A 12,183-nucleotide genomic window follows, 5' to 3' on the forward strand; every position below is an offset into this window, starting at 1 on the left:
ACAGTGAGGGCTCATTTATAAAATAAACTATTGCAAAAGACATTGGAAATGTACCCATAATTACCAAACTCCCCCCCCCCCCCCCGCAAATGTTCTCAGTTCTAACGATCATCAGTAACCACTGTGTAATAAACACATGAATCATCTTATCGCACTGTTTGCTCATTCTCTAACAGAAGGCTGAGAACTGATATTTATGTCACCTGGAATAAAGAAAAGAATACATGGGTGACATTAAAAAATACCTCAATAATAAAACAAAAACTATAGTGAGTGTCACATACAGACTGTCACAATGCAGGTATACGTGTCATTAGTATTAACAGGTTCTTCATACTAAGAAAACACATTTTCAAAAATGCTATTAGGGGAGTCTGAGATTGGGTTGTCTATTATAGAATGAAAAAGGTGCTACAAAGAGTATCTGTCTGGAGGACCCAACACATCCATGTAATACATGGGTGGACCACTGATTTCAAAGAGCATTGTGCAATACTTATTTCCACCTGTGGAGGTGCTGCAGGGATATTAAACACTTGCTGACAGGTTTCTCCATGGATTGTAGCTGATCACTAGAGGTTCCAGCAAGGTGATACTTTGTCATTTGCTTATTGCCAAGATGTAAAGAGGATGAAAATAATAACATTGTGTAGTTGCTGATGCCTATTGCAGAACTGCTAATGTTTACTATGTAAATGTTTAGTCTAATTGATGTAACAGCCACTGACTCGGCCCCTGTAGACACTGTGTTCATGGTCTCCATCCCTTCAGTGGCCACTTTAGGGCTTACACTACTGGTCACCATAGTGGCCAAGGCATGTAAATGAATGGTAGGGCATGTCTTGCCCCACAGGGTGGTTTCTGTATTTGGTACAAATGGCAACGCTTGACCAGCAAGCAAGTAGGAGAGGTCTTGTAAGGTTGGGTGTGGCGTGAAGTCTTATGGCCACAGTCTGCGAGAGAGCCCTGGAGATTGCTCAGAGGTTGGGTGCAGCCCGGAAATGCTAGCTGGGAGAAGGCCCTGAAGCCTCCTGATTGGAGCTGAGAGTGCCCTCAATCAGGGATGTTTAATGACCTGCTGCATTGCTGAGAGAGAGAAGACTTCACACGATAGAGACTGTGAGTGTGTACTACTGTTAACAGTTCAGTCTGAGCCACGACAGGCCTGCTGAGCATTTAAAGGGCCTGTATCTTGATCCCGCAAGGGCTGATAAGCCAGGACTGTGTTGCCAAGTTCTAGAGTTAGCATTGCCAATTACTGAAACTGTGTGCAAAGTTAAAGAGTAACTGTACCACTAATTCAAATGCCAAATAAAGACTGTGTACTGCAACGTGTACAATGTCTCTTAATCTACCCATCCAGGGTCTCACAAATGGACTTCAGTCAACTTTCCCTTTAAATGAACTGTTGATACAAATAGCCCAACATTGTGACTAAATTCAAAAATTTCTGCAAAGAGTAAAGCAAGTATATGGTTGTAGCTGTTACTGCAAAACATGACACACGCAGTGTTAACTTTAGAGGGGGCATTTACCTTTTCACACTGAGCCATTGGTGTTGGATAACTTTTTGCCCTCAATAAAGCAGTATTTTGTGCATACTAGGGTTTTGTTTGAAGATCTGGAATAATTGTGACAAATATACAAACATGAAAGAAATCAGAAAGGTGGAGATTAGAGATGAGCGAGTATACTCGTTTCGAGTAATTACTCGATCGAGCACCGCGATTTTCGAGTACTTCCGTACTCGGGTGAAAAGATTCGGGGGGCGGGGGGAGGTGTGGCGGAGCGGGGGGTAGCAGCGGGGAACAGGGGGGAGCCCTCTCTCTCTCCCTCTCCCCCCCACTCCCCGCTGCAACCCCCCACTCACCCACCCCGCCCCCCAAATCTTTTCGCCCGAGTACGGAAGTACTCGAAAATCGCGGTGCTCGGGCAAAAAAGGGGCGTGGCAGAGTAGGTTCGCTCATCTCTAGTGGAGATCCTTTTTTCATGGCATTGTTTGACTATGTAGGATTGCATTCCTTCAGAAATACGAGGGAGTATTCAAAAGAAGCAGAACTCTTATAGTGGGTAGGGCATTCTTAGTATGGGCTTTTGTTGCTAGGTGAATTTCTATGGAACCCTTCTGAGTCGGTGCACCAGCCAACATTGTTGGGGAAGGTTGCGTTCGGCTCCAGTGTTTTTTTTTCACTAAGTTGTGAAATGTTATTTCCTTTCCCACTGCTCAAAGCACTCGTAAGAATAGTCACATGAAGCAGGATCGGGTGAATACAGAGGGTGAGGCAAGGGTGTCATGACGTTTTTTGGCAAACTACTTAACACTTTGTGGGCCAACAAGTGACTGGTTCTTCTGAATGTCTTTATAAGAACCAGTCACCTGTTTGCCCACATACTATTGAGTGTTAAGCAATTTCTGACTAAAAATGCCATGACACCCCTGCCTCACCCCCTGTATTCACCCGATCGTACTCTGTGTTTTGAGCAGTGGAAAAGGTAACTAAATTTTACAGGTGCTCGTTGTTCATATGAATCAGTCATCGCAAAACAGGCGAAAAACTGAACAACTTGTTGACAAAAAATCACCAAAGCCAAATGCAAGCTTCCCCAACCAGGTCAGAAGGACACCCCTTCGTACATTGTGGATGGAATCACTCTTTGTAAAGTTGTTGCTCAATCGTTTTGCTGTCGTAGATAGAGTGGGAAACAATTAAGGAAAACTGCTGACGATGTAAAGTAGAAGGGGATTGTTAACATGTAATGCTGAAAGATTTATGTAACTGATATATATATATATATATATATATATATATATATGTATATATATATATATATATTCTGCAGCGCTGTACATCCCTTGATATTTTCTGTCCCCATTGGGGCCCACAGACTGTACAATTCTACAAAATAAACTTCAGTAGTCATGTGAGCTGAAAGTAATCCTCCGATCGTGGGCAAACAGAGATGGCCAAACCACCTGACTACCTGATGTATATTGTGTATTAGTATACAGCGGTAGTCTAAGACAGTACATGCTCTGATTGGTCAGCACTGATCATGTGGGCAGCACTGGTAATGACAGCAGCATGTAGTGGCTTAGACTAATGATACAAGCTTATACACAGTGTGCATCTCAAATACAGAGAAGAAGTTCGGCCATCTTTGTTTGTCCAGGGCCGGAGGGTCACTTTACCATTTTGCACTTAGATATTGCTTCTTTCTCCCAGAAACAGCAGGACACCAGACCATGAGTTGCTTCTGGTAATGTTACTGAGCTCTATTGAAATGAATAGGCCTTAGTTGCAGTACCACCCCCAACCTATTGACAAGTGTGGCACCATTTTGGAATAAAGTAGTCCCATTTTGGAATCCTGTAAGCACCTTTAAGGAACAGTAAACTCCTTAAAAAAAAATGAATGAAAAAAAATGCATTTGTGAATCCAGCCTAACAGCCAGATGTCCTCTGCATGCAGACAGTATAATCGGGTACTACTCTTTGTAATACTTGCCATGTCTAAGTATTACTTTCAGAAGGAAGTCTGTGGTAATGTTTGGTTGCAAAGTGACTCAGCCGGGGCTTACTGCTTTCATAGTTTCTTAAGAAAACCTCGAGAATCTCATGACTTTTAGAATCTGACTTCCGTAACACCAAATATATAGCAACTGAGTGAATCGAGAGAACATACGTAGCTGGAGGTTGGTGAGACACATCAATTGGCAGTTTATTACCTCCACGTAAAGGAATTCTCCATGCAGAATTGATACACTATGGCAGAGGCGTAACTTGTAGCTTCTGGGCCCCAATGCAAAACCCTCTAGGGCTTCATTTAGACCTGCTGATTCGTCATTTGAATGAGCGAACAATGTCAGAATTCACTCAGGCAGCCTGATAATACAGGTAGATACATCGTTGGCTCGTTCATACGAGAAATCGTTCATTGTACCAGTGAATGAGAATGAATGAACGATCGGCATTTAAACCAAACGATTAGCGAACGAACCAATGAATGAAAAGCAAACAATTTATTCATCGTTTTGATCGTCGGTTGTGTTTACACTGAACAATTATATCATTATCATTCATTTTCGCTCGTGTGAATAGGGTTGCCACTAGAGATGAGCGAACGTACTCGTCCGAGCTTGATACTCGTTCGAGTATTAGCGTGTTCGAGATGCTCGTTACTCGTGACGAGTACCACGCGGTGTTCGAGTTACTTTCACTTTCATCTCTGAGACGTTAGCGCGCTTTTCTGGCCAATAGAAAGACAGGGAAGGCATTACAACTTCCCCCTGCGACGTTCAAGCCCTATACCACCCCCCTGCAGTGAGTGGCTGGCGAGATCAGGTGTCACCCAAGTATATAAATCGGCCCCTCCCGCGGCTCGCCACAGATGCATTCTGACAGAGATCAGGGACAGTGCTGCTGATGCTGGAGCTGCTATAGGGAGAGTGTTAGGAGTATTTTAGGCTTCAAGTGTGCAGTAGTGTGGAGGCTGCTTTTTGCAGTGTTGCACTTTTTTTTTTTTTTGTATATCGGCCGTGCAGAGCATTGCGCCCTGCAGTAATTATACATAGTCCAGGGCCAGCAGTGGTGGTTAGGCAGGGACAGAAGACATATTTATTGAATATAGGCAGTGGGCCTTTCCAAAAACATTTGGGAAAAAAATCTATTTGGGCTGCCTGTGACTGTCCTCAGTGTACTGGGTCTGTGCTGGGGGTAGTTGTCCTCCTAATTCATACGCAGCCAGCTAAGTGTTACAGCAGGCTTGCGCAAAATTATTTCCTGGCTCTGCTGTGCGTTCGGTAAGCGAAGTCAGCCTCCAACCACAGGCCAATAAGCGGCACATTTAATTACAGCGTTCTGTTTCTGCACTACTGGTAATACACCATGCTGAGGGGTAGGGGTAGGCCTAGAGGACGCGGGCGAGGACGCGGAGGCCCAAGTCAGGGTGTGGGCACAGGCCGAGCCAGTGCGGTGGCCAGGGGTAGAGGCAGGGCCAGACCGAATAATCCACCAACTGTTTCCCAAAGCGTCCCCTCGCGCTATGCCACCCTGCAGAGGTCAAGGTGCTCTACGGTGTGGCAGTTTTTCAGAGAGACGCCTGACGACCGACGAACAGTGGTGTGCAACCTTTGTCACGCCAAGATCAACTGGGGAGCCACCACCACCAGCATACGCAGGCATATGATGGCCAAGCACCCCACAAGGTGGGACGAAGGCCGTTCACCGCCTCCAGTTTTCACCACTGCCTCTCCCCCTGTGCCCCAACCTGCCACTGAGATGCAACCCCCCTCTGAGGACACAGACACTACCGTCTCCTGGCCTGCACCCACACCCTCACCTCCGCTGTCCTCGGCCCCATCCAGCAATGTCTCTCAGCGCAGCATCCAGACGTCGCTAGCGCCACTGTTTGAGCGCAAGCGCAACTACGCCGCCACGTACCCGCACGCTCAAGCGTTAAACGTGCACATTGCCAAGTTGATCAGCCTGGAGATGCTGCCGTATAGGCTTGTGGAAACGGAGGCTTTCAAAAGCATGATGGCGGCGGCGGCCCCGCGCTACTCGGTTCCCAGTTGCCACTACTTTTCTCGATGTGCCGTCCCAGCCCTGCACGACCACATCTCCCGCAACATTGTACGCGCCCTCACCAACGCGGTTACTGCCAAGGTCCACTTAACAACGAACACGTGGACAAGCACAGGCGGGCAGGGCCGCTATATCTCCCTGACGGCACATTGGGTGAATTTAGTGGAGGCTGGGACAGAGTCAGAGCCTGGGACCGCTCACGTCCTACCCACCCCCAGAATTGCGGGCCCCAGCTCGGTGGTGGTATCTGCGGCGGTGTATGCTTCCTCCACTAAACCACCCTCCTCCTCCTCCTTCTCCTACGCAACCTCTGTCTCGCAATCAAGATGTGTCAGCAGCAGCACGTCGCCAGCAGTCGGTGTCGTGCGGCACGGCATCACAGCGGTGGGCAAGCGTCAGCAGGCCGTGCTGAAACTACTCAGCATAGGAGACAAGAGGCACACGGCCCACGAACTGCTGCAGGATCTGACAGAGCAGACCGACTGCTGGCTTGCGCCGCTGAGCCTCCAACCGGGCATGGTCGTGTGTGACAATGGCCGTAAACTGGTGGCGGCTCTGCAGCTCGGCAGCCTCACGCACGTGCCATGCCTGGCCCACGTCTTTAATTTGGTGGTTCAGCGCTTTCTGAAAAGCTACCCACGCTTGTCAGACCTGCTCGGAAAGGTGCGCCGACTCTCCGCACATTTCCGCAAGTGCCACACGGACGCTGCCACCCTGCGCACCCTGCAACATCGGTTTAATCTGCCAGTGCACCGACTGCTGTGCGACGTGCCCACACGGTGGAACTCTACGCTCCACATGTTGGCCAGGCTCTATGAGCAGCGTAGAGCTATAGTGGAATACCAACTCCAACATGGGAGGCGCAGTGGGAGTCACCCTCCTCAATTCTTTACAGAAGAGTGGGCCTGGTTGGCAGACATCTGCCAGGTCCTTGGAAACTTTGAGGAGTCTACCCAGATGGTGAGCGGCGATGCTGCAGTCATTAGCGTCACCATTCCTCTGCTATGCCTCTTGAGAAGTTCCCTGCAAAGCATAACGGCAGACGCTTTGCGCTCGGAAACGGAGCGGGGGAAGACAGTATGTCGCTGGATAGTCAGAGCACCCTCCTGTCTATATCTCAGCGCGTTGAGGAGGAGGAGGAGGAGGAGCATGAGGAGGATGAGGAGGAGGGGGAAGAGACAGCTTGGCCCACTGCTGAGGGTACCCACGCTGCTTGCCTGTCATCCTTTCAGCGTGTATGGCCTGAGGAGGAGGAGGATCCTGAAAGTGATCTTCCTAGTGAGGACAGCCATGTGTTGCGTACAGGTACCCTGGCACACATGGCTGACTTCATGTTAGGATGCCTTTCTCGTGACCCTCACGTTACACGCATTCTGGCCACTACAGATTACTGGGTGTACACACTGCTCGACCCACGGTATAAGGAGAACCTTTCCACTCTCATACCCGAAGAGGAAAGGGGTTCGAGAGTGATGATATACCACAGGACCCTGGCAGACAAACTGATGGTAAAATTCCCATCCGACAGCGCTAGTGGCAGAAGGCGCAGTTCCGAGGGCCAGGTAGCAGGGGAGGTGCGGAGATCAGGCAGCATGTACAGCACAGGCAGGGGAACACTCTCTAAGGCCTTTGACAGCTTTCTGGCTCCCCAGCAAGACTGCGTCACCGCTCCCCAGTCAAGGCTGAGTCGGCGGGAGCACTTTAAAAGGATGGTGAGGGAGTATGTAGCCGATCGCACGACCGTCATCCGTGACGCCTCTGCCCCCTACAACTACTGGGTGTCGAAGCTGGACACGTGGCCTGAACTCGGGCTGTATGCCCTGGAGGTGCTTGCTTGTCCTGCGGCTAGCGTCTTGTCAGAGAGGGTGTTTAGTGCGGCTGGGGGAATCATCACGGATAAGCGTACCCGCCTGTCAACCGACAGTGCCGACAGGCTTACTCTCATCAAGATGAACAAAGCCTGGATTTCCCCAGACTTCTCTTCTCCACCAGCGGACAGCATCGACACCTAAACAATACGTAGGCTGCACCCGCGGATGGAAGCATCGTTCTCTATCACCATCAAAAACGGGGACCTTTTAGCTTCATCAATCTGTGTATTCTATTCATCCTCCTCCTCCTGCTCCTCCTCCTGAAACCTCACGTAATCACGCCGAACGGGCAATTTTTCTTAGGCCCACAAGGCTCAGTCATATAATTTTTGTAAACAATTTTTATACGTTTCAATGCTCATTAAAGCGTTGAAACTTGCACCTGAACCAATTCTTATTTTAAGTGGGCTGCCTCCAGGCCAAGTTACCAATTAAGCCACATTAACCAAAGCGATTAATGGGTTTCACCTGCCCTCTTGGTTGAGCATGGGCAATTTTTCTGAGGTACATTAGTACTGTTGGTACACCAATTCTTTAGGGCCCTCGCCTACAGTGTAATCCAATTAATTTTTTGCCCACCTGCATTAAAGCTGATGTTACATCAGCTGTGCTGGGCACTGCAATGGGATATATTTATGTACCGCCAGTGGGTTCCAGGGAGCCACCCATGCTGTCGGTCCACACGGACCTCACATTAGGGAGTTGTACCTGCCTGTGTCTATGTATTAAAAACCCCGGTCTGACTGGGGCATGCAGTGTGGGCCGAAGCCCACCTGTATTTTATCTGACGTTACCTCAGCTGTGCAGAGCAATGCAATGGGATATATTTATGTACTGCCGGTGGCTTCCTGGCACCCACCCATGCTGTCGGTCCACACGGAGTTGTAACTGCATGTGTCCACTTCTAAAGAACCCCAGTCTGACTGGGGCATGCAGTGTGGGCCGAAGCCCACCTGTATTTTATCTGACGTTACCTCAGCTGTGCAGGGCAATGCAATGGGATATATTTATGTACCGCCGGTGGCTTCCTGGCACCCACCCATGCTAGCGGTCCACACGGAGTTGTAACTGCATGTGTCCACTTCTAAAGAACCCCAGTCTGACTGGAGCATGCAGTGTGGGCCGAAGCCCACCTGCATTAAACATGACATTACCTCAGCTGTGCTGGGCACTGCAATGGGATATATTTATGTACCGCCGGTGGCTTCCTGGCACCCACCCATACTGTCGGTCCACACGGAGTTGTAACTGCATGTGTCCACTTCTAAAGAACCCCAGTCTGACTGGGGCATGCAGTGTCGGCCGAAGCCCACCTGCATTAAACATGACATTACCTCAGCTGTGATGGGCAATGCAATGGGATATATTTATGTACCGCCGGTGGGTTCCAGGGAGCCACCCATGCTGTGGGTGCACACGGAATTCCCATTGCGGAGTTGTACCTGCCTGTGACTATTTATAAAAAACCGCGGTCTGACTGGGGCATGCAGACACCTTGACAGAATGAATAGTGTGTGGCACATAGGTTCCCCATTGCTATGCCCACGTGTGCAGCTCCTGATGGAGGTGACACAGGATTGGATTTCTCATTGCTTCTGTACAGCATTGTGGGATATCGCCCCGCCCCTTTTAAAGAGGGTCGCTGCCTAGCCTTGCCAACCCTCTGCAGTGTGTGCCTGCGGTTTCTCCTCATGGCAGATGCACTTATAAATAGACATGAGGGTGGTGTGGCATGAGGGCAGCTGAAGGCTGCGCAGGGACACTTTGGTGTGTGCTGTGGACACTGGGTCGTGCGGGGGGGGGGGGGGTTGGGCAGCATGTAACCCAGGAGAAGTGGCAGCGGAGTGTCATGCAGGCAGTGATTGTGCTTTGTTGGAGGTAGTGTGGTGCTTAGCTAAGGTATGCATTGCTAATGAGGGCTTTTCAGAAGTAAAAATTGTTGGGCGGGGGGGGGGGGGGGCCCACTCTTGCCGGTATTGTGGCTTAATAGTGGGACCTGGGAACTTGAGATGCAGCCCAACATGTAGCCCCTCGCCTGCCCTATCCGTTGCTGTGTCGTTCCCATCACTTTCTTGAATTGCCCAGATTTTCACAAATGGAAACCTTAGCGAGCATCTGCGATATACAAAAATGCTCGGATCGCCCATTGACTTCAATGGGGTTCGTTACTCGAAACGAACCCTCGAGCATCACGAAAAGTTCGTCTCGAGTAACGAGCACCCGAGCATTTTGGTGCTCGCTCATCTCTAGATGCTACATGATCAACTGCCCGAAAGTGCAGACAAACAGGGACCAAAACAATATGACCTTAAGAAGGTCAGTATCAGTTAGTTCAGGGGCGTAACTATAGAGGATGCAGGGGATGCGGTTGCACCCGGGCCCAAGAGCCTTAGGGGGCCCATAAGGCCTCTCTTCTCCATATAGGGAACCCAGTACTATGAGTAAAGCATTATAGTTGGGGGCCCTGTTACAAGTTTTGCATCGTGGCCCAGGAGCTTCAAGTTACGCCTCTGGGTTAGTTTGTTATTTTATAGCTATGCAAGCATGTAGAAGAAAAATAAATTCCACAGGACAACTCCTTTAGGCCGCCTGCAGACGGCCGGGTCGGTTCCGGCTGCGAGAATTCTCGCAGCGGGACCCGACCCGAGCGCCTGCAGAGAGCAGCGAGGAACTCACCCGCTCCCGCAGCTCCGGCTCTTTCATGTGCCTGCTGCCAGGCAGCTGGCGCATGCGCAGAGCGGAGCCGGCGGCCGGGAAGTGACGTTTCTGGGCGGGGCTGTGCGAGCCCCACACAGAATTAGAGCATGCCCCTTTTTTTTGCTGCGTGTGATTTTGCGCAGACAAACCGTGGCCGTCTGCATAGGATTGCGTGCTGTAATGCAATCCTATGCAGGCGTCCAGGGGCGGAAATTCTGCGGGGAATCCTGCTGCGGAATTTCCGCCCGTCTGCAGGCGGCCTTAATGTTAGTTTAGCATAGAGTGGAAAAGGCTGAGGGCCCACAATGAGCTTGTCACTGAAGCACTCAAATACAGTACTGTAGTTCACCTAGAGGCAGTCCTGATGGTGGTGTTTGGGACCAGATAACGAGCTGCATTTTAAAGTGGTATTCCCATCAAAGGAATCCTATTTCAATGTCTTCTAAATCGTGAATCAATGCACTCACCCATAAGATATTTATTTCAAATAAGGGAGATGGAACAGTACCTCTGCAGCGCCAACTATTGGATGGCAGCATTATTTCAAATCAATGCATGACCCTTTATACAGGTCTGTAGAGCAATGATTGGGAATTTAAAACCAAGCCAGAATCCATACACAGACAGATATTTCAGGGTTTTTGCCCCTTATCAGTGTGCAGTAGCATCCTGGTGTCACGTCCGTGCAGCACACGAGCACTAAGCTCAGCACGGACGCAGGGTGAGAGAAGGACGCCTGGCCCTAACCTAGCAGGGAGGGGATGGATCCCTGCCTAAAGCGGGGACATCGCCTTGATAAAGGCGGCCCAGCGGTCTTCTTTCAGGGCCCTGATTGTCCCTATAGGAATCCTAGGAGAGATGCACCGACACGCAAAACAACAGAAATGAAAAGCAACAAAACAAACTGAAAGGAAACCAGCAGCTACTTATCTGCAGGTTGTGAAACATCCAGCACAGCAGAGCTCCAAACTCCAATAGAATATATAGCTCCTCTGCACCTGAACACTGGCAGCATAAATAGCAAAGCACACCTCTAGCCCACTCCCAGGCATGGCTAAGCCAGCATACTTCCATGCAGCAAAGGTAGACAGCCCCAGCAGAACCCAGTACATGGTGCATAAACCTTTAGCCTGCTTAACAAGACAACAGGTCTTTGGCCTGTGTTGAAGCCACCATGCCACGAGGTTGCTATGCCCCTCAGCCATTTCTGTCTGTAATAGAGGTTTTCTGTTTCCATGGCCACGAGCAATAAACAATAGCTACAATATCTGGAGAACAGAGCATTTTGGAAATAAACCTCTAATGCGTGCATTGCTTTGTAATTTCCCGAGATGTGCATACCCTTTTAATCCAAGTATGAACAAGTCTGCCCTCTGCTGGACAGTTTGTTCAGTAGTCACAATGAACTAAAAAGGAACCCTGTAAAAGTAATTTTTTGGTAACTTAGTTTCTTGTTGTGTAGGACACACTAAAGGCCCATTTACACGGAGCGATGATCACTCAAAAATCGCTCAAAAGCTAAACGTGCAGCCATCTTGCACTCTTCGTGCACTGCTAGTTGATCGTTAAATTCAAGCCAGCCTAAAAATCATTGTGTGGTCTTATCAGGACCGCACACTGAGTTCTCTGTGGTAGTGCTGATAGTATTGTTTCAGCTATTTAACCCCTCTGAGAACAAAGGAGCTGCATGGAGCATAAGAGCCCTCCAGCTTTTAACTGCATTCAGCTAAGGCTTTATTTGCACACTAATAAGCTATTAAGTAGCTGAGTAGCTACTTAATAGTTTATGCAAAATGATCGCACAAAGCAATGACCTGCCGGCACCCTTTAATTGTTTTTCAGGGAAAAGCTTTAAATATAAGCTCTTTCCTGAAAAATCAACCATTTTAGTGTAGGGGAAAAAAAAAAAAAATATATATATATATATATATATATATATATGTGTACACTTACCTATCTATCACTGCCGTGTCCCTTGCGGGGATGAAGAACATATCTGCCACATGCGGCAGATGTTTTCTTCATCCCCGC

The sequence above is a fragment of the Eleutherodactylus coqui genome, chromosome 2 (genome assembly GCF_035609145.1).
Source record: "Eleutherodactylus coqui strain aEleCoq1 chromosome 2, aEleCoq1.hap1, whole genome shotgun sequence".
Classification (NCBI taxonomy): domain Eukaryota; kingdom Metazoa; phylum Chordata; class Amphibia; order Anura; family Eleutherodactylidae; genus Eleutherodactylus; species Eleutherodactylus coqui.